Consider the following 19,843-nt stretch of genomic DNA (forward strand, 5'->3'; position numbering starts at 1 on the left):
CAGTTCTTAGCATTGGCAAGAGAGGTTCCTAAAGCCTGAAGGTAACTTTACTTTTCTTCACTGGCAATTCTAACATGTTGGGTTAGCACCTGTATTTCAACGGCTAAATTACAAACAATAGTATGCCAATCGTAAATGTTGATCAACACTAATTTAGCAATCATGAAACGGAATCATTTTGGATAATATTGTCTAATTTCCTTTCATATCCAACGTTAAAACAACACTAAACATGCATCTCTTCAACAATGTGATATTCTTTTTGTAATTTGTAGGTGTACAATCTGCGGCGCTCGGCGGCTTTCGGAGAGAGAAGTGAAAAAGCTTACGGCACCTGGGATTCCCAGGCGGTCTTCCATCCAGGTACTAACCAGGCCCTGCTCTGCTTAGCTTCCGAGATCAGACGAGATCGGGCGGAACCAGAGAGGTATGGCCGTAAGCTGCTTTTCATCTTTTTCCTAATCCTTTAAAACGTGTCAAAGATAATCAGAAGTTTCTTTTTCTAAAATTGAAGCAGTTCTTAGCATTGGCAAGAGAGGTTCCTAAAGCCTGAAGGTAACTTTACTTTTCTTCACTGGCAATTCTAACATGTTGGGTTAGCACCTGTATTTCAACGGCTAAATTACAAACAATAGTATGCCAATCGTAAATGTTGATCAACACTAATTTAGCAATCATGAAACGGAATCATTTTGGATAATATTGTCTAATTTCCTTTCATATCCAACTTTAAAACAGGTGTACAATCTACGGCGCTGGGTGGCTTTCGGAGAGAGAAGTGAAAAAGCTTACGGCACCTGGGATTCCCAGGCGGTCTTCCATCCAGGTACTAACCAGGCCCTGCTCTGCTTAGCTTCCGAGATCAGACGAGATCGGGCGGAACCAGAGAGGTATGGCCGTAAGCTGCTTTTCATCTTTTTCCTAATCCTTTAAAACGTGTCAAAGATAATCAGAAGTTTCTTTTTCTAAAATTGAAGCAGTTCTTAGCATTGGCAAGAGAGGTTCCTAAAGCCTGAAGGTAACTTTACTTTTCTTCACTGGCAATTCTAACATGTTGGGTTAGCACCTGTATTTCAACGGCTAAATTACAAACAATAGTATGCCAATCGTAAATGTTGATCAACACTAATTTAGCAATCATGAAACGGAATCATTTTGGATAATATTGTCTAATTTCCTTTCATATCCAACTTTAAAACAGGTGTACAATCTACGGCGCTGGGCGGCTTTCGGAGAGAGAAGTGAAAAAGCTTACGGCACCTGGGATTCCCAGGCGGTCTTCCATCCAGGTACTAACCAGGCCCTGCTCTGCTTAGCTTCCGAGATCAGACGAGATCGGGCGGAACCAGAGAGGTATGGCCGTAAGCTGCTTTTCATCTTTTTCCTAATCCTTTAAAACGTGTCAAAGATAATCAGAAGTTTCTTTTTCTAAAATTGAAGCAGTTCTTAGCATTGGCAAGAGAGGTTCCTAAAGCCTGAAGGTAACTTTACTTTTCTTCACTGGCAATTCTAACATGTTGGGTTAGCACCTGTATTTCAACGGCTAAATTACAAACAATAGTATGCCAATCGTAAATGTTGATCAACACTAATTTAGCAATCATGAAACGGAATCATTTTGGATAATATTGTCTAATTTCCTTTCATATCCAACTTTAAAACAGGTGTACAATCTACGGCGCTGGGCGGCTTTCGGAGAGAGAAGTGAAAAAGCTTACGGCACCTGGGATTCCCAGGCGGTCTTCCATCCAGGTACTAACCAGGCCCTGCTCTGCTTAGCTTCCGAGATCAGACGAGATCGGGCGGAACCAGAGAGGTATGGCCGTAAGCTACTTTTCATCTTTTTCCTAATCCTTTAAAACGTGTCAAAGATAATCAGAAGTTTCTTTTTCTAAAATTGAAGCAGTTCTTAGCATTGGCAAGAGAGGTTCCTAAAGCCTGAAGGTAACTTTACTTTTCTTCACTGGCAATTCTAACATGTTGGGTTAGCACCTGTATTTCAACGGCTAAATTACAAACAATAGTATGCCAATCGTAAATGTTGATCAACACTAATTTAGCAATCATGAAACGGAATCATTTTGGATAATATTGTCTAATTTCCTTTCATATCCAACTTTAAAACAGGTGTACAATCTACGGCGCTGGGCGGCTTTCGGAGAGAGAAGTGAAAAAGCTTACGGCACCTGGGATTCCCAGGCGGTCTTCCATCCAGGTACTAACCAGGCCCTGCTCTGCTTAGCTTCCGAGATCAGACGAGATCGGGCGGAACCAGAGAGGTATGGCCGTAAGCTGCTTTTCATCTTTTTCCTAATCCTTTAAAACGTGTCAAAGATAATCAGAAGTTTCTTTTTCTAAAATTGAAGCAGTTCTTAGCATTGGCAAGAGAGGTTCCTAAAGCCTGAAGGTAACTTTACTTTTCTTCACTGGCAATTCTAACATGTTGGGTTAGCACCTGTATTTCAACGGCTAAATTACAAACAATAGTATGCCAATCGTAAATGTTGATCAACACTAATTTAGCAATCATGAAACGGAATCATTTTGGATAATATTGTCTAATTTCCTTTCATATCCAACGTTAAAACAACACTAAACATGCATCTCTTCAACAATGTGATATTCTTTTTGTAATTTGTAGGTGTACAATCTGCGGCGCTCGGCGGCTTTCGGTGAGAGAAGTGAAAAAGCTTACGGCACCTGGGATTCCCAGGCGGTCTTCCATCCAGGTACTAACCAGGCCCTGCTCTGCTTAGCTTCCGAGATCAGACGAGATCGGGCGGAACCAGAGAGGTATGGCCGTAAGCTGCTTTTCATCTTTTTCCTAATCCTTTAAAACGTGTCAAAGATAATCAGAAGTTTCTTTTTCTAAAATTGAAGCAGTTCTTAGCATTGGCAAGAGAGGTTCCTAAAGCCTGAAGGTAACTTTACTTTTCTTCACTGGCAATTCTAACATGTTGGGTTAGCACCTGTATTTCAACGGCTAAATTACAAACAATAGTATGCCAATCGTAAATGTTGATCAACACTAATTTAGCAACCATGAAACGGAATCATTTTGGATAATTTTGTCTAATTGCCTTTCATATCCAACGTTAAAACAGGTGTACAATCTGCGGCGCTCGGCGGCTTTCGGAGAGAGAAGTGAAAAAGCTTACGGCACCTGAGATTCCCAGGCGGTCTTCCATCCAGGTACTAACCAGGCCCTGCTCTGCTTAGCTTCCGAGATCAGACGAGATCGAGCGGAACCAGAGAGGTATGGCCGTAAGCTGCTTTTTATCTTTTTCCTAATCCTTTATAATGCGTCAATGAATTATGACACGCCTGCCGTTGGCATCTTTGTGTGGGTTAAATAAGGGTATGCAAAGAAGGCTGTGACATCCCATGCCGAAAATTGGATGGACTAGAGAAGACCCGCCCAGGAGTCCCAGCCAATCGGTGAATGGCCATTGCAGTCCCCGCCACCTCAAATGGCCTGACGATGGTATGGACGTAAGCCACCTTTCATCTTCTTCCTATTGCATCTCTTCTACAATGTGATAAACTTTTTACAATTGTGTAGGTGTACAAGCTACGGCGCTGGGCGGCTTTCAGAGAGAGAAGTGAAAAACCTTACGGCACCTGGGATTCCCAGGCGGTCTTCCATCCAGGTACTAACCAGGCCCTGCTCTGCTTAGCTTCCGAGATCAGACGAGATCGGGCGGAACCAGAGAGGTATGGCCGTAAGCTGCTTTTCATCTTTTTCCTAATCCTTTAAAACGTGTCAAAGTTAATCAGAAGTTTCTTTTTCTAAAATTGAAGCAGTTCTTAGCATTGGCAAGAGAGGTTCCTAAAGCCTGAAGGTAACTTTACTTTTCTTCACTGGCAATTCTAACATGTTGGGTTAGCACCTGTATTTCAACGGCTAAATTACAAACAATAGTATGCCAATCGTAAATGTTGATCAACACTAATTTAGCAATCATGAAACGGAATCATTTTGGATAATATTGTCTAATTTCCTTTCATATCCAACTTTAAAACAGGTGTACAATCTACGGCGCTGGGCGGCTTTCGGAGAGAGAAGTGAAAAAGCTTACGGCACCTGGGATTCCCAGGCGGTCTTCCATCCAGGTACTAACCAGGCCCTGCTCTGCTTAGCTTCCGAGATCAGACGAGATCGGGCGGAACCAGAGAGGTATGGCCGTAAGCTGCTTTTCATCTTTTTCCTAATCCTTTAAAACGTGTCAAAGATAATCAGAAGTTTCTTTTTCTAAAATTGAAGCAGTTCTTAGCATTGGCAAGAGAGGTTCCTAAAGCCTGAAGGTAACTTTACTTTTCTTCACTGGCAATTCTAACATGTTGGGTTAGCACCTGTATTTCAACGGCTAAATTACAAACAATAGTATGCCAATCGTAAATGTTGATCAACACTAATTTAGCAATCATGAAACGGAATCATTTTGGATAATATTGTCTAATTTCCTTTCATATCCAACGTTAAAACAACACTAAACATGCATCTCTTCAACAATGTGATATTCTTTTTGTAATTTGTAGGTGTACAATCTGCGGCGCTCGGCGGCTTTCGGAGAGAGAAGTGAAAAAGCTTACGGCACCTGAGATTCCCAGGCGGTCTTCCATCCAGGTACTAACCAGGCCCTGCTCTGCTTAGCTTCCGAGATCAGACGAGATCGAGCGGAACCAGAGAGGTATGGCCGTAAGCTGCTTTTTATCTTTTTCCTAATCCTTTATAATGCGTCAATGAATTATGACACGCCTGCCGTTGGCATCTTTGTGTGGGTTAAATAAGGGTATGCAAAGAAGGCTGTGACATCCCATGCCGAAAATTGGATGGACTAGAGAAGACCCGCCCAGGAGTCCCAGCCAATCGGTGAATGGCCATTGCAGTCCCCGCCACCTCAAATGGCCTGACGATGGTATGGACGTAAGCCACCTTTCATCTTCTTCCTATTGCATCTCTTCTACAATGTGATAAACTTTTTACAATTGTGTAGGTGTACAATCTACGGCGCTGGGCGGCTTTCAGAGAGAGAAGTGAAAAACCTTACGGCACCTGGGATTCCCAGGCGGTCTTCCATCCAGGTACTAACCAGGCCCTGCTCTGCTTAGCTTCCGAGATCAGACGAGATCGGGCGGAACCAGAGAGGTATGGCCGTAAGCTGCTTTTCATCTTTTTCCTAATCCTTTAAAACGTGTCAAAGTTAATCAGAAGTTTCTTTTTCTAAAATTGAAGCAGTTCTTAGCATTGGCAAGAGAGGTTCCTAAAGCCTGAAGGTAACTTTACTTTTCTTCACTGGCAATTCTAACATGTTGGGTTAGCACCTGTATTTCAACGGCTAAATTACAAACAATAGTATGCCAATCGTAAATGTTGATCAACACTAATTTAGCAATCATGAAACGGAATCATTTTGGATAATATTGTCTAATTTCCTTTCATATCCAACTTTAAAACAGGTGTACAATCTACGGCGCTGGGCGGCTTTCGGAGAGAGAAGTGAAAAAGCTTACGGCACCTGGGATTCCCAGGCGGTCTTCCATCCAGGTACTAACCAGGCCCTGCTCTGCTTAGCTTCCGAGATCAGACGAGATCGGGCGGAACCAGAGAGGTATGGCCGTAAGCTGCTTTTCATCTTTTTCCTAATCCTTTAAAACGTGTCAAAGATAATCAGAAGTTTCTTTTTCTAAAATTGAAGCAGTTCTTAGCATTGGCAAGAGAGGTTCCTAAAGCCTGAAGGTAACTTTACTTTTCTTCACTGGCAATTCTAACATGTTGGGTTAGCACCTGTATTTCAACGGCTAAATTACAAACAATAGTATGCCAATCGTAAATGTTGATCAACACTAATTTAGCAATCATGAAACGGAATCATTTTGGATAATATTGTCTAATTTCCTTTCATATCCAACGTTAAAACAACACTAAACATGCATCTCTTCAACAATGTGATATTCTTTTTGTAATTTGTAGGTGTACAATCTGCGGCGCTCGGCGGCTTTCGGAGAGAGAAGTGAAAAAGCTTACGGCACCTGGGATTCCCAGGCGGTCTTCCATCCAGGTACTAACCAGGCCCTGCTCTGCTTAGCTTCCGAGATCAGACGAGATCGGGCGGAACCAGAGAGGTATGGCCGTAAGCTGCTTTTCATCTTTTTCCTAATCCTTTAAAACGTGTCAAAGATAATCAGAAGTTTCTTTTTCTAAAATTGAAGCAGTTCTTAGCATTGGCAAGAGAGGTTCCTAAAGCCTGAAGGTAACTTTACTTTTCTTCACTGGCAATTCTAACATGTTGGGTTAGCACCTGTATTTCAACGGCTAAATTACAAACAATAGTATGCCAATCGTAAATGTTGATCAACACTAATTTAGCAACCATGAAACGGAATCATTTTGGATAATTTTGTCTAATTGCCTTTCATATCCAACGTTAAAACAGGTGTACAATCTGCGGCGCTCGGCGGCTTTCGGAGAGAGAAGTGAAAAAGCTTACGGCACCTGAGATTCCCAGGCGGTCTTCCATCCAGGTACTAACCAGGCCCTGCTCTGCTTAGCTTCCGAGATCAGACGAGATCGAGCGGAACCAGAGAGGTATGGCCGTAAGCTGCTTTTTATCTTTTTCCTAATCCTTTATAATGCGTCAATGAATTATGACACGCCTGCCGTTGGCATCTTTGTGTGGGTTAAATAAGGGTATGCAAAGAAGGCTGTGACATCCCATGCCGAAAATTGGATGGACTAGAGAAGACCCGCCCAGGAGTCCCAGCCAATCGGTGAATGGCCATTGCAGTCCCCGCCACCTCAAATGGCCTGACGATGGTATGGACGTAAGCCACCTTTCATCTTCTTCCTATTGCATCTCTTCTACAATGTGATAAACTTTTTACAATTGTGTAGGTGTACAAGCTACGGCGCTGGGCGGCTTTCAGAGAGAGAAGTGAAAAACCTTACGGCACCTGGGATTCCCAGGCGGTCTTCCATCCAGGTACTAACCAGGCCCTGCTCTGCTTAGCTTCCGAGATCAGACGAGATCGGGCGGAACCAGAGAGGTATGGCCGTAAGCTGCTTTTCATCTTTTTCCTAATCCTTTAAAACGTGTCAAAGTTAATCAGAAGTTTCTTTTTCTAAAATTGAAGCAGTTCTTAGCATTGGCAAGAGAGGTTCCTAAAGCCTGAAGGTAACTTTACTTTTCTTCACTGGCAATTCTAACATGTTGGGTTAGCACCTGTATTTCAACGGCTAAATTACAAACAATAGTATGCCAATCGTAAATGTTGATCAACACTAATTTAGCAATCATGAAACGGAATCATTTTGGATAATATTGTCTAATTTCCTTTCATATCCAACTTTAAAACAGGTGTACAATCTACGGCGCTGGGCGGCTTTCGGAGAGAGAAGTGAAAAAGCTTACGGCACCTGGGATTCCCAGGCGGTCTTCCATCCAGGTACTAACCAGGCCCTGCTCTGCTTAGCTTCCGAGATCAGACGAGATCGGGCGGAACCAGAGAGGTATGGCCGTAAGCTGCTTTTCATCTTTTTCCTAATCCTTTAAAACGTGTCAAAGATAATCAGAAGTTTCTTTTTCTAAAATTGAAGCAGTTCTTAGCATTGGCAAGAGAGGTTCCTAAAGCCTGAAGGTAACTTTACTTTTCTTCACTGGCAATTCTAACATGTTGGGTTAGCACCTGTATTTCAACGGCTAAATTACAAACAATAGTATGCCAATCGTAAATGTTGATCAACACTAATTTAGCAATCATGAAACGGAATCATTTTGGATAATATTGTCTAATTTCCTTTCATATCCAACGTTAAAACAACACTAAACATGCATCTCTTCAACAATGTGATATTCTTTTTGTAATTTGTAGGTGTACAATCTGCGGCGCTCGGCGGCTTTCGGAGAGAGAAGTGAAAAAGCTTACGGCACCTGAGATTCCCAGGCGGTCTTCCATCCAGGTACTAACCAGGCCCTGCTCTGCTTAGCTTCCGAGATCAGACGAGATCGAGCGGAACCAGAGAGGTATGGCCGTAAGCTGCTTTTTATCTTTTTCCTAATCCTTTATAATGCGTCAATGAATTATGACACGCCTGCCGTTGGCATCTTTGTGTGGGTTAAATAAGGGTATGCAAAGAAGGCTGTGACATCCCATGCCGAAAATTGGATGGACTAGAGAAGACCCGCCCAGGAGTCCCAGCCAATCGGTGAATGGCCATTGCAGTCCCCGCCACCTCAAATGGCCTGACGATGGTATGGACGTAAGCCACCTTTCATCTTCTTCCTATTGCATCTCTTCTACAATGTGATAAACTTTTTACAATTGTGTAGGTGTACAAGCTACGGCGCTGGGCGGCTTTCAGAGAGAGAAGTGAAAAACCTTACGGCACCTGGGATTCCCAGGCGGTCTTCCATCCAGGTACTAACCAGGCCCTGCTCTGCTTAGCTTCCGAGATCAGACGAGATCGGGCGGAACCAGAGAGGTATGGCCGTAAGCTGCTTTTCATCTTTTTCCTAATCCTTTAAAACGTGTCAAAGTTAATCAGAAGTTTCTTTTTCTAAAATTGAAGCAGTTCTTAGCATTGGCAAGAGAGGTTCCTAAAGCCTGAAGGTAACTTTACTTTTCTTCACTGGCAATTCTAACATGTTGGGTTAGCACCTGTATTTCAACGGCTAAATTACAAACAATAGTATGCCAATCGTAAATGTTGATCAACACTAATTTAGCAATCATGAAACGGAATCATTTTGGATAATATTGTCTAATTTCCTTTCATATCCAACTTTAAAACAGGTGTACAATCTACGGCGCTGGGCGGCTTTCGGAGAGAGAAGTGAAAAAGCTTACGGCACCTGGGATTCCCAGGCGGTCTTCCATCCAGGTACTAACCAGGCCCTGCTCTGCTTAGCTTCCGAGATCAGACGAGATCGGGCGGAACCAGAGAGGTATGGCCGTAAGCTGCTTTTCATCTTTTTCCTAATCCTTTAAAACGTGTCAAAGATAATCAGAAGTTTCTTTTTCTAAAATTGAAGCAGTTCTTAGCATTGGCAAGAGAGGTTCCTAAAGCCTGAAGGTAACTTTACTTTTCTTCACTGGCAATTCTAACATGTTGGGTTAGCACCTGTATTTCAACGGCTAAATTACAAACAATAGTATGCCAATCGTAAATGTTGATCAACACTAATTTAGCAATCATGAAACGGAATCATTTTGGATAATATTGTCTAATTTCCTTTCATATCCAACGTTAAAACAACACTAAACATGCATCTCTTCAACAATGTGATATTCTTTTTGTAATTTGTAGGTGTACAATCTGCGGCGCTCGGCGGCTTTCGGAGAGAGAAGTGAAAAAGCTTACGGCACCTGGGATTCCCAGGCGGTCTTCCATCCAGGTACTAACCAGGCCCTGCTCTGCTTAGCTTCCGAGATCAGACGAGATCGGGCGGAACCAGAGAGGTATGGCCGTAAGCTGCTTTTCATCTTTTTCCTAATCCTTTATAATGCGTCAATGAATTATGACACGCCTGCCGTTGGCATCTTTGTGTGGGTTAAATAAGGGTATGCAAAGAAGGCTGTGACATCCCATGCCGAAAATTGGATGGACTAGAGAAGACCCGCCCAGGGGTCCCAGCCAATCGGTGAATGGCCATTGCAGTCCCCGCCACCTCAAATGGCCTGACGATGGTATGGACGTAAGCCACCTTTCATCTTCTTCCTATTGCATCTCTTCTACAATGTGAATTTTTTTTTACAATTGTGTAGGTGTACAATCTACGGCGCTGGGCGGCTTTCAGAGAGAGAAGTGAAAAAGCTTACGGCACCTGGGATTCCCAGGCGGTCTTCCATCCAGGTACTAACCAGGCCCTGCTCTGCTTAGCTTCCGAGATCAGACGAGATCGGGCGGAACCAGAGAGGTATGGCCGTAAGCTGCTTTTCATCTTTTTCCTAATCCTTTAAAACGTGTCAAAGATAATCACAAGTTTCTTTTTCTAAAATTGAAGCAGTTCTTAGCATTGGCAAGAGAGGTTCCTAAAGCCTGAAGGTAACTTTACTTTTCTTCACTGGCAATTCTAACATGTTGGGTTAGCACCTGTATTTCAACGGCTAAATTACAAACAATAGTATGCCAATCGTAAATGTTGATCAACACTAATTTAGCAATCATGAAACGGAATCATTTTGGATAATATTGTCTAATTTCCTTTCATATCCAACGTTAAAACAACACTAAACATGCATCTCTTCAACAATGTGATATTCTTTTTGTAATTTGTAGGTGTACAATCTGCGGCGCTCGGCGGCTTTCGGAGAGAGAAGTGAAAAAGCTTACGGCACCTGCGATTCCCAGGCGGTCTTCCATCCAGGTACTAACCAGGCCCTGCTCTGCTTAGCTTCCGAGATCAGACGAGATCGGGCGGAACCAGAGAGGTATGGCCGTAAGCTGCTTTTCATCTTTTTCCTAATCCTTTAAAACGTGTCAAAGATAATCAGAAGTTTCTTTTTCTAAAATTGAAGCAGTTCTTAGCATTGGCAAGAGAGGTTCCTAAAGCCTGAAGGTAACTTTACTTTTCTTCACTGGCAATTCTAACATGTTGGGTTAGCACCTGTATTTCAACGGCTAAATTACAAACAATAGTATGCCAATCGTAAATGTTGATCAACACTAATTTAGCAATCATGAAACGGAATCATTTTGGATAATATTGTCTAATTTCCTTTCATATCCAACGTTAAAACAACACTAAACATGCATCTCTTCAACAATGTGATATTCTTTTTGTAATTTGTAGGTGTACAATCTGCGGCGCTCGGCGGCTTTCGGAGAGAGAAGTGAAAAAGCTTACGGCACCTGCGATTCCCAGGCGGTCTTCCATCCAGGTACTAACCAGGCCCTGCTCTGCTTAGCTTCCGAGATCAGACGAGATCGGGCGGAACCAGAGAGGTATGGCCGTAAGCTGCTTTTCATCTTTTTCCTAATCCTTTAAAACGTGTCAAAGATAATCAGAAGTTTCTTTTTCTAAAATTGAAGCAGTTCTTAGCATTGGCAAGAGAGGTTCCTAAAGCCTGAAGGTAACTTTACTTTTCTTCACTGGCAATTCTAACATGTTGGGTTAGCACCTGTATTTCAACGGCTAAATTACAAACAATAGTATGCCAATCGTAAATGTTGATCAACACTAATTTAGCAATCATGAAACGGAATCATTTTGGATAATATTGTCTAATTTCCTTTCATATCCAACGTTAAAACAACACTAAACATGCATCTCTTCAACAATGTGATATTCTTTTTGTAATTTGTAGGTGTACAATCTGCGGCGCTCGGCGGCTTTCGGAGAGAGAAGTGAAAAAGCTTTCGGCACCTGGGATTCCCAGGCGGTCTTCCATCCAGGTACTAACCAGGCCCTGCTCTGCTTAGCTTCCGAGATCAGACGAGATCGGGCGGAACCAGAGAGGTATGGCCGTAAGCTGCTTTTCATCTTTTTCCTAATCCTTTAAAACGTGTCAAAGATAATCAGAAGTTTCTTTTTCTAAAATTGAAGCAGTTCTTAGCATTGGCAAGAGAGGTTCCTAAAGCCTGAAGGTAACTTTACTTTTCTTCACTGGCAATTCTAACATGTTGGGTTAGCACCTGTATTTCAACGGCTAAATTACAAACAATAGTATGCCAATCGTAAATGTTGATCAACACTAATTTAGCAATCATGAAACGGAATCATTTTGGATAATATTGTCTAATTTCCTTTCATATCCAACGTTAAAACAACACTAAACATGCATCTCTTCAACAATGTGATATTCTTTTTGTAATTTGTAGGTGTACAATCTGCGGCGCTCGGCGGCTTTCGGAGAGAGAAGTGAAAAAGCTTACGGCACCTGGGATTCCCAGGCGGTCTTCCATCCAGGTACTAACCAGGCCCTGCTCTGCTTAGCTTCCGAGATCAGACGAGATCGGGCGGAACCAGAGAGGTATGGCCGTAAGCTGCTTTTCATCTTTTTCCTAATCCTTTAAAACGTGTCAAAGATAATCAGAAGTTTCTTTTTCTAAAATTGAAGCAGTTCTTAGCATTGGCAAGAGAGGTTCCTAAAGCCTGAAGGTAACTTTACTTTTCTTCACTGGCAATTCTAACATGTTGGGTTAGCACCTGTATTTCAACGGCTAAATTACAAACAATAGTATGCCAATCGTAAATGTTGATCAACACTAATTTAGCAATCATGAAACGGAATCATTTTGGATAATATTGTCTAATTTCCTTTCATATCCAACGTTAAAACAACACTAAACATGCATCTCTTCAACAATGTGATATTCTTTTTGTAATTTGTAGGTGTACAATCTGCGGCGCTCGGCGGCTTTCGGAGAGAGAAGTGAAAAAGCTTACGGCACCTGGGATTCCCAGGCGGTCTTCCATCCAGGTACTAACCAGGCCCTGCTCTGCTTAGCTTCCGAGATCAGACGAGATCGGGCGGAACCAGAGAGGTATGGCCGTAAGCTGCTTTTCATCTTTTTCCTAATCCTTTAAAACGTGTCAAAGATAATCAGAAGTTTCTTTTTCTAAAATTGAAGCAGTTCTTAGCATTGGCAAGAGAGGTTCCTAAAGCCTGAAGGTAACTTTACTTTTCTTCACTGGCAATTCTAACATGTTGGGTTAGCACCTGTATTTCAACGGCTAAATTACAAACAATAGTATGCCAATCGTAAATGTTGATCAACACTAATTTAGCAATCATGAAACGGAATCATTTTGGATAATATTGTCTAATTTCCTTTCATATCCAACTTTAAAACAGGTGTACAATCTACGGCGCTGGGCGGCTTTCGGAGAGAGAAGTGAAAAAGCTTACGGCACCTGGGATTCCCAGGCGGTCTTCCATCCAGGTACTAACCAGGCCCTGCTCTGCTTAGCTTCCGAGATCAGACGAGATCGGGCGGAACCAGAGAGGTATGGCCGTAAGCTGCTTTTCATCTTTTTCCTAATCCTTTAAAACGTGTCAAAGATAATCAGAAGTTTCTTTTTCTAAAATTGAAGCAGTTCTTAGCATTGGCAAGAGAGGTTCCTAAAGCCTGAAGGTAACTTTACTTTTCTTCACTGGCAATTCTAACATGTTGGGTTAGCACCTGTATTTCAACGGCTAAATTACAAACAATAGTATGCCAATCGTAAATGTTGATCAACACTAATTTAGCAATCATGAAACGGAATCATTTTGGATAATATTGTCTAATTTCCTTTCATATCCAACGTTAAAACAACACTAAACATGCATCTCTTCAACAATGTGATATTCTTTTTGTAATTTGTAGGTGTACAATCTGCGGCGCTCGGCGGCTTTCGGAGAGAGAAGTGAAAAAGCTTACGGCACCTGGGATTCCCAGGCGGTCTTCCATCCAGGTACTAACCAGGCCCTGCTCTGCTTAGCTTCCGAGATCAGACGAGATCGGGCGGAACCAGAGAGGTATGGCCGTAAGCTGCTTTTCATCTTTTTCCTAATCCTTTAAAACGTGTCAAAGATAATCAGAAGTTTCTTTTTCTAAAATTGAAGCAGTTCTTAGCATTGGCAAGAGAGGTTCCTAAAGCCTGAAGGTAACTTTACTTTTCTTCACTGGCAATTCTAACATGTTGGGTTAGCACCTGTATTTCAACGGCTAAATTACAAACAATAGTATGCCAATCGTAAATGTTGATCAACACTAATTTAGCAATCATGAAACGGAATCATTTTGGATAATATTGTCTAATTTCCTTTCGTATCCAACGTTAAAACAACACTAAACATGCATCTCTTCAACAATGTGATATTCTTTTTGTAATTTGTAGGTGTACAATCTGCGGCGCTCGGCGGCTTTCGGAGAGAGAAGTGAAAAAGCTTACGGCACCTGGGATTCCCAGGCGGTCTTCCATCCAGGTACTAACCAGGCCCTGCTCTGCTTAGCTTCCGAGATCAGACGAGATCGGGCGGAACCAGAGAGGTATGGCCGTAAGCTGCTTTTCATCTTTTTCCTAATCCTTTAAAACGTGTCAAAGATAATCACAAGTTTCTTTTTCTAAAATTGAAGCAGTTCTTAGCATTGGCAAGAGAGGTTCCTAAAGCCTGAAGGTAACTTTACTTTTCTTCACTGGCAATTCTAACATGTTGGGTTAGCACCTGTATTTCAACGGCTAAATTACAAACAATAGTATGCCAATCGTAAATGTTGATCAACACTAATTTAGCAATCATGAAACGGAATCATTTTGGATAATATTGTCTAATTTCCTTTCATATCCAACGTTAAAACAACACTAAACATGCATCTCTTCAACAATGTGATATTCTTTTTGTAATTTGTAGGTGTACAATCTGCGGCGCTCGGCGGCTTTCGGAGAGAGAAGTGAAAAAGCTTACGGCACCTGCGATTCCCAGGCGGTCTTCCATCCAGGTACTAACCAGGCCCTGCTCTGCTTAGCTTCCGAGATCAGACGAGATCGGGCGGAACCAGAGAGGTATGGCCGTAAGCTGCTTTTCATCTTTTTCCTAATCCTTTAAAACGTGTCAAAGATAATCAGAAGTTTCTTTTTCTAAAATTGAAGCAGTTCTTAGCATTGGCAAGAGAGGTTCCTAAAGCCTGAAGGTAACTTTACTTTTCTTCACTGGCAATTCTAACATGTTGGGTTAGCACCTGTATTTCAACGGCTAAATTACAAACAATAGTATGCCAATCGTAAATGTTGATCAACACTAATTTAGCAATCATGAAACGGAATCATTTTGGATAATATTGTCTAATTTCCTTTCATATCCAACGTTAAAACAACACTAAACATGCATCTCTTCAACAATGTGATATTCTTTTTGTAATTTGTAGGTGTACAATCTGCGGCGCTCGGCGGCTTTCGGAGAGAGAAGTGAAAAAGCTTACGGCACCTGCGATTCCCAGGCGGTCTTCCATCCAGGTACTAACCAGGCCCTGCTCTGCTTAGCTTCCGAGATCAGACGAGATCGGGCGGAACCAGAGAGGTATGGCCGTAAGCTGCTTTTCATCTTTTTCCTAATCCTTTAAAACGTGTCAAAGATAATCAGAAGTTTCTTTTTCTAAAATTGAAGCAGTTCTTAGCATTGGCAAGAGAGGTTCCTAAAGCCTGAAGGTAACTTTACTTTTCTTCACTGGCAATTCTAACATGTTGGGTTAGCACCTGTATTTCAACGGCTAAATTACAAACAATAGTATGCCAATCGTAAATGTTGATCAACACTAATTTAGCAATCATGAAACGGAATCATTTTGGATAATATTGTCTAATTTCCTTTCATATCCAACGTTAAAACAACACTAAACATGCATCTCTTCAACAATGTGATATTCTTTTTGTAATTTGTAGGTGTACAATCTGCGGCGCTCGGCGGCTTTCGGAGAGAGAAGTGAAAAAGCTTTCGGCACCTGGGATTCCCAGGCGGTCTTCCATCCAGGTACTAACCAGGCCCTGCTCTGCTTAGCTTCCGAGATCAGACGAGATCGGGCGGAACCAGAGAGGTATGGCCGTAAGCTGCTTTTCATCTTTTTCCTAATCCTTTAAAACGTGTCAAAGATAATCAGAAGTTTCTTTTTCTAAAATTGAAGCAGTTCTTAGCATTGGCAAGAGAGGTTCCTAAAGCCTGAAGGTAACTTTACTTTTCTTCACTGGCAATTCTAACATGTTGGGTTAGCACCTGTATTTCAACGGCTAAATTACAAACAATAGTATGCCAATCGTAAATGTTGATCAACACTAATTTAGCAATCATGAAACGGAATCATTTTGGATAATATTGTCTAATTTCCTTTCATATCCAACGTTAAAACAACACTAAACATGCATCTCTTCAACAATGTGATATTCTTTTTGTAATTTGTAGGTGTACAATCTGCGGCGCTCGGCGGCCTTCGGAGAGAGAAGTGAAAAAGCTTACGGCACCTGGGATTCCCAGGCGGTCTTCCATCCAGGTACTAACCAGGCCCTGCTCTGCTTAGCTTCCGAGATCAGACGAGATCGGGCGGAACCAGAGAGGTATGGCCGTAAGCTGCTTTTCATCTTTTTCCTAATCCTTTAAAACGTGTCAAAGATAATCAGAAGTTTCTTTTTCTAAAATTGAAGCAGTTCTTAGCATTGGCAAGAGAGGTTCCTAAAGCCTGAAGGTAACTTTACTTTTCTTCACTGGCAATTCTAACATGTTGGGTTAGCACCTGTATTTCAACGGCTAAATTACAAACAATAGTATGCCAATCGTAAATGTTGATCAACACTAATTTAGCAATCATGAAACGGAATCATTTTGGATAATATTGTCTAATTTCCTTTCATATCCAACGTTAAAACAACACTAAACATGCATCTCTTCAACAATGTGATATTCTTTTTGTAATTTGTAGGTGTACAATCTGCGGCGCTCGGCGGCTTTCGGAGAGAGAAGTGAAAAAGCTTACGGCACCTGGGATTCCCAGGCGGTCTTCCATCCAGGTACTAACCAGGCCCTGCTCTGCTTAGCTTCCGAGATCAGACGAGATCGGGCGGAACCAGAGAGGTATGGCCGTAAGCTGCTTTTCATCTTTTTCCTAATCCTTTAAAACGTGTCAAAGATAATCAGAAGTTTCTTTTTCTAAAATTGAAGCAGTTCTTAGCATTGGCAAGAGAGGTTCCTAAAGCCTGAAGGTAACTTTACTTTTCTTCACTGGCAATTCTAACATGTTGGGTTAGCACCTGTATTTCAACGGCTAAATTACAAACAATAGTATGCCAATCGTAAATGTTGATCAACACTAATTTAGCAATCATGAAACGGAATCATTTTGGATAATATTGTCTAATTTCCTTTCATATCCAACTTTAAAACAGGTGTACAATCTACGGCGCTGGGCGGCTTTCGGAGAGAGAAGTGAAAAAGCTTACGGCACCTGGGATTCCCAGGCGGTCTTCCATCCAGGTACTAACCAGGCCCTGCTCTGCTTAGCTTCCGAGATCAGACGAGATCGGGCGGAACCAGAGAGGTATGGCCGTAAGCTGCTTTTCATCTTTTTCCTAATCCTTTAAAACGTGTCAAAGATAATCAGAAGTTTCTTTTTCTAAAATTGAAGCAGTTCTTAGCATTGGCAAGAGAGGTTCCTAAAGCCTGAAGGTAACTTTACTTTTCTTCACTGGCAATTCTAACATGTTGGGTTAGCACCTGTATTTCAACGGCTAAATTACAAACAATAGTATGCCAATCGTAAATGTTGATCAACACTAATTTAGCAATCATGAAACGGAATCATTTTGGATAATATTGTCTAATTTCCTTTCATATCCAACGTTAAAACAACACTAAACATGCATCTCTTCAACAATGTGATATTCTTTTTGTAATTTGTAGGTGTACAATCTGCGGCGCTCGGCGGCTTTCGGAGAGAGAAGTGAAAAAGCTTACGGCACCTGGGATTCCCAGGCGGTCTTCCATCCAGGTACTAACCAGGCCCTGCTCTGCTTAGCTTCCGAGATCAGACGAGATCGGGCGGAACCAGAGAGGTATGGCCGTAAGCTGCTTTTCATCTTTTTCCTAATCCTTTAAAACGTGTCAAAGATAATCAGAAGTTTCTTTTTCTAAAATTGAAGCAGTTCTTAGCATTGGCAAGAGAGGTTCCTAAAGCCTGAAGGTAACTTTACTTTTCTTCACTGGCAATTCTAACATGTTGGGTTAGCACCTGTATTTCAACGGCTAAATTACAAACAATAGTATGCCAATCGTAAATGTTGATCAACACTAATTTAGCAATCATGAAACGGAATCATTTTGGATAATATTGTCTAATTTCCTTTCATATCCAACTTTAAAACAGGTGTACAATCTACGGCGCTGGGCGGCTTTCGGAGAGAGAAGTGAAAAAGCTTACGGCACCTGGGATTCCCAGGCGGTCTTCCATCCAGGTACTAACCAGGCCCTGCTCTGCTTAGCTTCCGAGATCAGACGAGATCGGGCGGAACCAGAGAGGTATGGCCGTAAGCTGCTTTTCATCTTTTTCCTAATCCTTTAAAACGTGTCAAAGATAATCAGAAGTTTCTTTTTCTAAAATTGAAGCAGTTCTTAGCATTGGCAAGAGAGGTTCCTAAAGCCTGAAGGTAACTTTACTTTTCTTCACTGGCAATTCTAACATGTTGGGTTAGCACCTGTATTTCAACGGCTAAATTACAAACAATAGTATGCCAATCGTAAATGTTGATCAACACTAATTTAGCAATCATGAAACGGAATCATTTTGGATAATATTGTCTAATTTCCTTTCATATCCAACGTTAAAACAACACTAAACATGCATCTCTTCAACAATGTGATATTCTTTTTGTAATTTGTAGGTGTACAATCTGCGGCGCTCGGCGGCTTTCGGAGAGAGAAGTGAAAAAGCTTACGGCACCTGCGATTCCCAGGCGGTCTTCCATCCAGGTACTAACCAGGCCCTGCTCTGCTTAGCTTCCGAGATCAGACGAGATCGGGCGGAACCAGAGAGGTATGGCCGTAAGCTGCTTTTCATCTTTTTCCTAATCCTTTAAAACGTGTCAAAGATAATCAGAAGTTTCTTTTTCTAAAATTGAAGCAGTTCTTAGCATTGGCAAGAGAGGTTCCTAAAGCCTGAAGGTAACTTTACTTTTCTTCACTGGCAATTCTAACATGTTGGGTTAGCACCTGTATTTCAACGGCTAAATTACAAACAATAGTATGCCAATCGTAAATGTTGATCAACACTAATTTAGCAATCATGAAACGGAATCATTTTGGATAATATTGTCTAATTTCCTTTCATATCCAACGTTAAAACAACACTAAACATGCATCTCTTCAACAATGTGATATTCTTTTTGTAATTTGTAGGTGTACAATCTGCGGCGCTCGGCGGCTTTCGGAGAGAGAAGTGAAAAAGCTTTCGGCACCTGGGATTCCCAGGCGGTCTTCCATCCAGGTACTAACCAGGCCCTGCTCTGCTTAGCTTCCGAGATCAGACGAGATCGGGCGGAACCAGAGAGGTATGGCCGTAAGCTGCTTTTCATCTTTTTCCTAATCCTTTAAAACGTGTCAAAGATAATCAGAAGTTTCTTTTTCTAAAATTGAAGCAGTTCTTAGCATTGGCAAGAGAGGTTCCTAAAGCCTGAAGGTAACTTTACTTTTCTTCACTGGCAATTCTAACATGTTGGGTTAGCACCTGTATTTCAACGGCTAAATTACAAACAATAGTATGCCAATCGTAAATGTTGATCAACACTAATTTAGCAATCATGAAACGGAATCATTTTGGATAATATTGTCTAATTTCCTTTCATATCCAACGTTAAAACAACACTAAACATGCATCTCTTCAACAATGTGATATTCTTTTTGTAATTTGTAGGTGTACAATCTGCGGCGCTCGGCGGCTTTCGGAGAGAGAAGTGAAAAAGCTTACGGCACCTGGGATTCCCAGGCGGTCTTCCATCCAGGTACTAACCAGGCCCTGCTCTGCTTAGCTTCCGAGATCAGACGAGATCGGGCGGAACCAGAGAGGTATGGCCGTAAGCTGCTTTTCATCTTTTTCCTAATCCTTTAAAACGTGTCAAAGATAATCAGAAGTTTCTTTTTCTAAAATTGAAGCAGTTCTTAGCATTGGCAAGAGAGGTTCCTAAAGCCTGAAGGTAACTTTACTTTTCTTCACTGGCAATTCTAACATGTTGGGTTAGCACCTGTATTTCAACGGCTAAATTACAAACAATAGTATGCCAATCGTAAATGTTGATCAACACTAATTTAGCAATCATGAAACGGAATCATTTTGGATAATATTGTCTAATTTCCTTTCATATCCAACGTTAAAACAACA

At 41.7% G+C, this 19,843-nt stretch overlaps 40 non-coding genes across 40 annotated transcripts; all 40 read right to left on the reverse strand.

The window, feature by feature from the left end:
• Positions 1-322: 322 nt before the first annotated feature.
• LOC134112733 (5S ribosomal RNA) lies at positions 323-441 on the reverse strand. Its single transcript, XR_009946056.1, has one exon. It is a non-coding gene; the product is annotated as a 5S ribosomal RNA (ribosomal RNA).
• A 344-nt stretch (positions 442-785) lies between these two features.
• LOC134112734 (5S ribosomal RNA) lies at positions 786-904 on the reverse strand. Its single transcript, XR_009946057.1, has one exon. It is a non-coding gene; the product is annotated as a 5S ribosomal RNA (ribosomal RNA).
• Positions 905-1,248: 344 nt separating this feature from the next.
• Positions 1,249-1,367, reverse strand: LOC134112735 (5S ribosomal RNA). Its single transcript, XR_009946058.1, has one exon. It is a non-coding gene; the product is annotated as a 5S ribosomal RNA (ribosomal RNA).
• Positions 1,368-1,711: 344 nt separating this feature from the next.
• LOC134112736 (5S ribosomal RNA) lies at positions 1,712-1,830 on the reverse strand. The gene has a single exon (XR_009946059.1). It is a non-coding gene; the product is annotated as a 5S ribosomal RNA (ribosomal RNA).
• Positions 1,831-2,174: 344 nt separating this feature from the next.
• LOC134112737 (5S ribosomal RNA) lies at positions 2,175-2,293 on the reverse strand. Its single transcript, XR_009946060.1, has one exon. It is a non-coding gene; the product is annotated as a 5S ribosomal RNA (ribosomal RNA).
• Positions 2,294-2,688: 395 nt separating this feature from the next.
• Positions 2,689-2,807, reverse strand: LOC134112738 (5S ribosomal RNA). The gene has a single exon (XR_009946061.1). It is a non-coding gene; the product is annotated as a 5S ribosomal RNA (ribosomal RNA).
• A 344-nt stretch (positions 2,808-3,151) lies between these two features.
• Positions 3,152-3,270, reverse strand: LOC134112974 (5S ribosomal RNA). Its single transcript, XR_009946297.1, has one exon. It is a non-coding gene; the product is annotated as a 5S ribosomal RNA (ribosomal RNA).
• Positions 3,271-3,609: 339 nt separating this feature from the next.
• Positions 3,610-3,728, reverse strand: LOC134113012 (5S ribosomal RNA). The gene has a single exon (XR_009946335.1). It is a non-coding gene; the product is annotated as a 5S ribosomal RNA (ribosomal RNA).
• A 344-nt stretch (positions 3,729-4,072) lies between these two features.
• On the reverse strand, positions 4,073-4,191 carry LOC134112739 (5S ribosomal RNA). The gene has a single exon (XR_009946062.1). It is a non-coding gene; the product is annotated as a 5S ribosomal RNA (ribosomal RNA).
• A 395-nt stretch (positions 4,192-4,586) lies between these two features.
• Positions 4,587-4,705, reverse strand: LOC134112975 (5S ribosomal RNA). Its single transcript, XR_009946298.1, has one exon. It is a non-coding gene; the product is annotated as a 5S ribosomal RNA (ribosomal RNA).
• A 339-nt stretch (positions 4,706-5,044) lies between these two features.
• LOC134113013 (5S ribosomal RNA) lies at positions 5,045-5,163 on the reverse strand. Its single transcript, XR_009946336.1, has one exon. It is a non-coding gene; the product is annotated as a 5S ribosomal RNA (ribosomal RNA).
• A 344-nt stretch (positions 5,164-5,507) lies between these two features.
• On the reverse strand, positions 5,508-5,626 carry LOC134112741 (5S ribosomal RNA). The gene has a single exon (XR_009946064.1). It is a non-coding gene; the product is annotated as a 5S ribosomal RNA (ribosomal RNA).
• Positions 5,627-6,021: 395 nt separating this feature from the next.
• LOC134112742 (5S ribosomal RNA) lies at positions 6,022-6,140 on the reverse strand. The gene has a single exon (XR_009946065.1). It is a non-coding gene; the product is annotated as a 5S ribosomal RNA (ribosomal RNA).
• Positions 6,141-6,484: 344 nt separating this feature from the next.
• Positions 6,485-6,603, reverse strand: LOC134112976 (5S ribosomal RNA). The gene has a single exon (XR_009946299.1). It is a non-coding gene; the product is annotated as a 5S ribosomal RNA (ribosomal RNA).
• Positions 6,604-6,942: 339 nt separating this feature from the next.
• On the reverse strand, positions 6,943-7,061 carry LOC134113014 (5S ribosomal RNA). Its single transcript, XR_009946337.1, has one exon. It is a non-coding gene; the product is annotated as a 5S ribosomal RNA (ribosomal RNA).
• Positions 7,062-7,405: 344 nt separating this feature from the next.
• Positions 7,406-7,524, reverse strand: LOC134112743 (5S ribosomal RNA). The gene has a single exon (XR_009946066.1). It is a non-coding gene; the product is annotated as a 5S ribosomal RNA (ribosomal RNA).
• Positions 7,525-7,919: 395 nt separating this feature from the next.
• LOC134112977 (5S ribosomal RNA) lies at positions 7,920-8,038 on the reverse strand. Its single transcript, XR_009946300.1, has one exon. It is a non-coding gene; the product is annotated as a 5S ribosomal RNA (ribosomal RNA).
• Positions 8,039-8,377: 339 nt separating this feature from the next.
• Positions 8,378-8,496, reverse strand: LOC134113015 (5S ribosomal RNA). The gene has a single exon (XR_009946338.1). It is a non-coding gene; the product is annotated as a 5S ribosomal RNA (ribosomal RNA).
• A 344-nt stretch (positions 8,497-8,840) lies between these two features.
• LOC134112744 (5S ribosomal RNA) lies at positions 8,841-8,959 on the reverse strand. The gene has a single exon (XR_009946067.1). It is a non-coding gene; the product is annotated as a 5S ribosomal RNA (ribosomal RNA).
• Positions 8,960-9,354: 395 nt separating this feature from the next.
• On the reverse strand, positions 9,355-9,473 carry LOC134112745 (5S ribosomal RNA). Its single transcript, XR_009946068.1, has one exon. It is a non-coding gene; the product is annotated as a 5S ribosomal RNA (ribosomal RNA).
• A 339-nt stretch (positions 9,474-9,812) lies between these two features.
• On the reverse strand, positions 9,813-9,931 carry LOC134112746 (5S ribosomal RNA). Its single transcript, XR_009946069.1, has one exon. It is a non-coding gene; the product is annotated as a 5S ribosomal RNA (ribosomal RNA).
• A 395-nt stretch (positions 9,932-10,326) lies between these two features.
• Positions 10,327-10,445, reverse strand: LOC134112946 (5S ribosomal RNA). Its single transcript, XR_009946269.1, has one exon. It is a non-coding gene; the product is annotated as a 5S ribosomal RNA (ribosomal RNA).
• Positions 10,446-10,840: 395 nt separating this feature from the next.
• Positions 10,841-10,959, reverse strand: LOC134112947 (5S ribosomal RNA). Its single transcript, XR_009946270.1, has one exon. It is a non-coding gene; the product is annotated as a 5S ribosomal RNA (ribosomal RNA).
• Positions 10,960-11,354: 395 nt separating this feature from the next.
• Positions 11,355-11,473, reverse strand: LOC134113058 (5S ribosomal RNA). Its single transcript, XR_009946381.1, has one exon. It is a non-coding gene; the product is annotated as a 5S ribosomal RNA (ribosomal RNA).
• Positions 11,474-11,868: 395 nt separating this feature from the next.
• Positions 11,869-11,987, reverse strand: LOC134112747 (5S ribosomal RNA). Its single transcript, XR_009946070.1, has one exon. It is a non-coding gene; the product is annotated as a 5S ribosomal RNA (ribosomal RNA).
• A 395-nt stretch (positions 11,988-12,382) lies between these two features.
• LOC134112748 (5S ribosomal RNA) lies at positions 12,383-12,501 on the reverse strand. Its single transcript, XR_009946071.1, has one exon. It is a non-coding gene; the product is annotated as a 5S ribosomal RNA (ribosomal RNA).
• Positions 12,502-12,845: 344 nt separating this feature from the next.
• LOC134112749 (5S ribosomal RNA) lies at positions 12,846-12,964 on the reverse strand. Its single transcript, XR_009946072.1, has one exon. It is a non-coding gene; the product is annotated as a 5S ribosomal RNA (ribosomal RNA).
• A 395-nt stretch (positions 12,965-13,359) lies between these two features.
• LOC134112750 (5S ribosomal RNA) lies at positions 13,360-13,478 on the reverse strand. The gene has a single exon (XR_009946073.1). It is a non-coding gene; the product is annotated as a 5S ribosomal RNA (ribosomal RNA).
• Positions 13,479-13,873: 395 nt separating this feature from the next.
• On the reverse strand, positions 13,874-13,992 carry LOC134112752 (5S ribosomal RNA). The gene has a single exon (XR_009946075.1). It is a non-coding gene; the product is annotated as a 5S ribosomal RNA (ribosomal RNA).
• Positions 13,993-14,387: 395 nt separating this feature from the next.
• On the reverse strand, positions 14,388-14,506 carry LOC134112948 (5S ribosomal RNA). Its single transcript, XR_009946271.1, has one exon. It is a non-coding gene; the product is annotated as a 5S ribosomal RNA (ribosomal RNA).
• A 395-nt stretch (positions 14,507-14,901) lies between these two features.
• LOC134112949 (5S ribosomal RNA) lies at positions 14,902-15,020 on the reverse strand. Its single transcript, XR_009946272.1, has one exon. It is a non-coding gene; the product is annotated as a 5S ribosomal RNA (ribosomal RNA).
• A 395-nt stretch (positions 15,021-15,415) lies between these two features.
• Positions 15,416-15,534, reverse strand: LOC134113059 (5S ribosomal RNA). Its single transcript, XR_009946382.1, has one exon. It is a non-coding gene; the product is annotated as a 5S ribosomal RNA (ribosomal RNA).
• Positions 15,535-15,929: 395 nt separating this feature from the next.
• LOC134112753 (5S ribosomal RNA) lies at positions 15,930-16,048 on the reverse strand. The gene has a single exon (XR_009946076.1). It is a non-coding gene; the product is annotated as a 5S ribosomal RNA (ribosomal RNA).
• A 395-nt stretch (positions 16,049-16,443) lies between these two features.
• On the reverse strand, positions 16,444-16,562 carry LOC134112754 (5S ribosomal RNA). Its single transcript, XR_009946077.1, has one exon. It is a non-coding gene; the product is annotated as a 5S ribosomal RNA (ribosomal RNA).
• Positions 16,563-16,906: 344 nt separating this feature from the next.
• LOC134112755 (5S ribosomal RNA) lies at positions 16,907-17,025 on the reverse strand. The gene has a single exon (XR_009946078.1). It is a non-coding gene; the product is annotated as a 5S ribosomal RNA (ribosomal RNA).
• Positions 17,026-17,420: 395 nt separating this feature from the next.
• LOC134112756 (5S ribosomal RNA) lies at positions 17,421-17,539 on the reverse strand. Its single transcript, XR_009946079.1, has one exon. It is a non-coding gene; the product is annotated as a 5S ribosomal RNA (ribosomal RNA).
• Positions 17,540-17,883: 344 nt separating this feature from the next.
• Positions 17,884-18,002, reverse strand: LOC134112757 (5S ribosomal RNA). Its single transcript, XR_009946080.1, has one exon. It is a non-coding gene; the product is annotated as a 5S ribosomal RNA (ribosomal RNA).
• A 395-nt stretch (positions 18,003-18,397) lies between these two features.
• Positions 18,398-18,516, reverse strand: LOC134112951 (5S ribosomal RNA). Its single transcript, XR_009946274.1, has one exon. It is a non-coding gene; the product is annotated as a 5S ribosomal RNA (ribosomal RNA).
• A 395-nt stretch (positions 18,517-18,911) lies between these two features.
• On the reverse strand, positions 18,912-19,030 carry LOC134113060 (5S ribosomal RNA). Its single transcript, XR_009946383.1, has one exon. It is a non-coding gene; the product is annotated as a 5S ribosomal RNA (ribosomal RNA).
• Positions 19,031-19,425: 395 nt separating this feature from the next.
• LOC134112758 (5S ribosomal RNA) lies at positions 19,426-19,544 on the reverse strand. The gene has a single exon (XR_009946081.1). It is a non-coding gene; the product is annotated as a 5S ribosomal RNA (ribosomal RNA).
• Between the last annotated feature and the right edge of the window lie 299 nt (positions 19,545-19,843).

This window comes from Pungitius pungitius, unplaced genomic scaffold (assembly GCF_949316345.1).
Source record: "Pungitius pungitius unplaced genomic scaffold, fPunPun2.1 scaffold_25, whole genome shotgun sequence".
In the NCBI taxonomy this organism is placed as follows: Eukaryota; Metazoa; Chordata; class Actinopteri; order Perciformes; family Gasterosteidae; genus Pungitius; species Pungitius pungitius.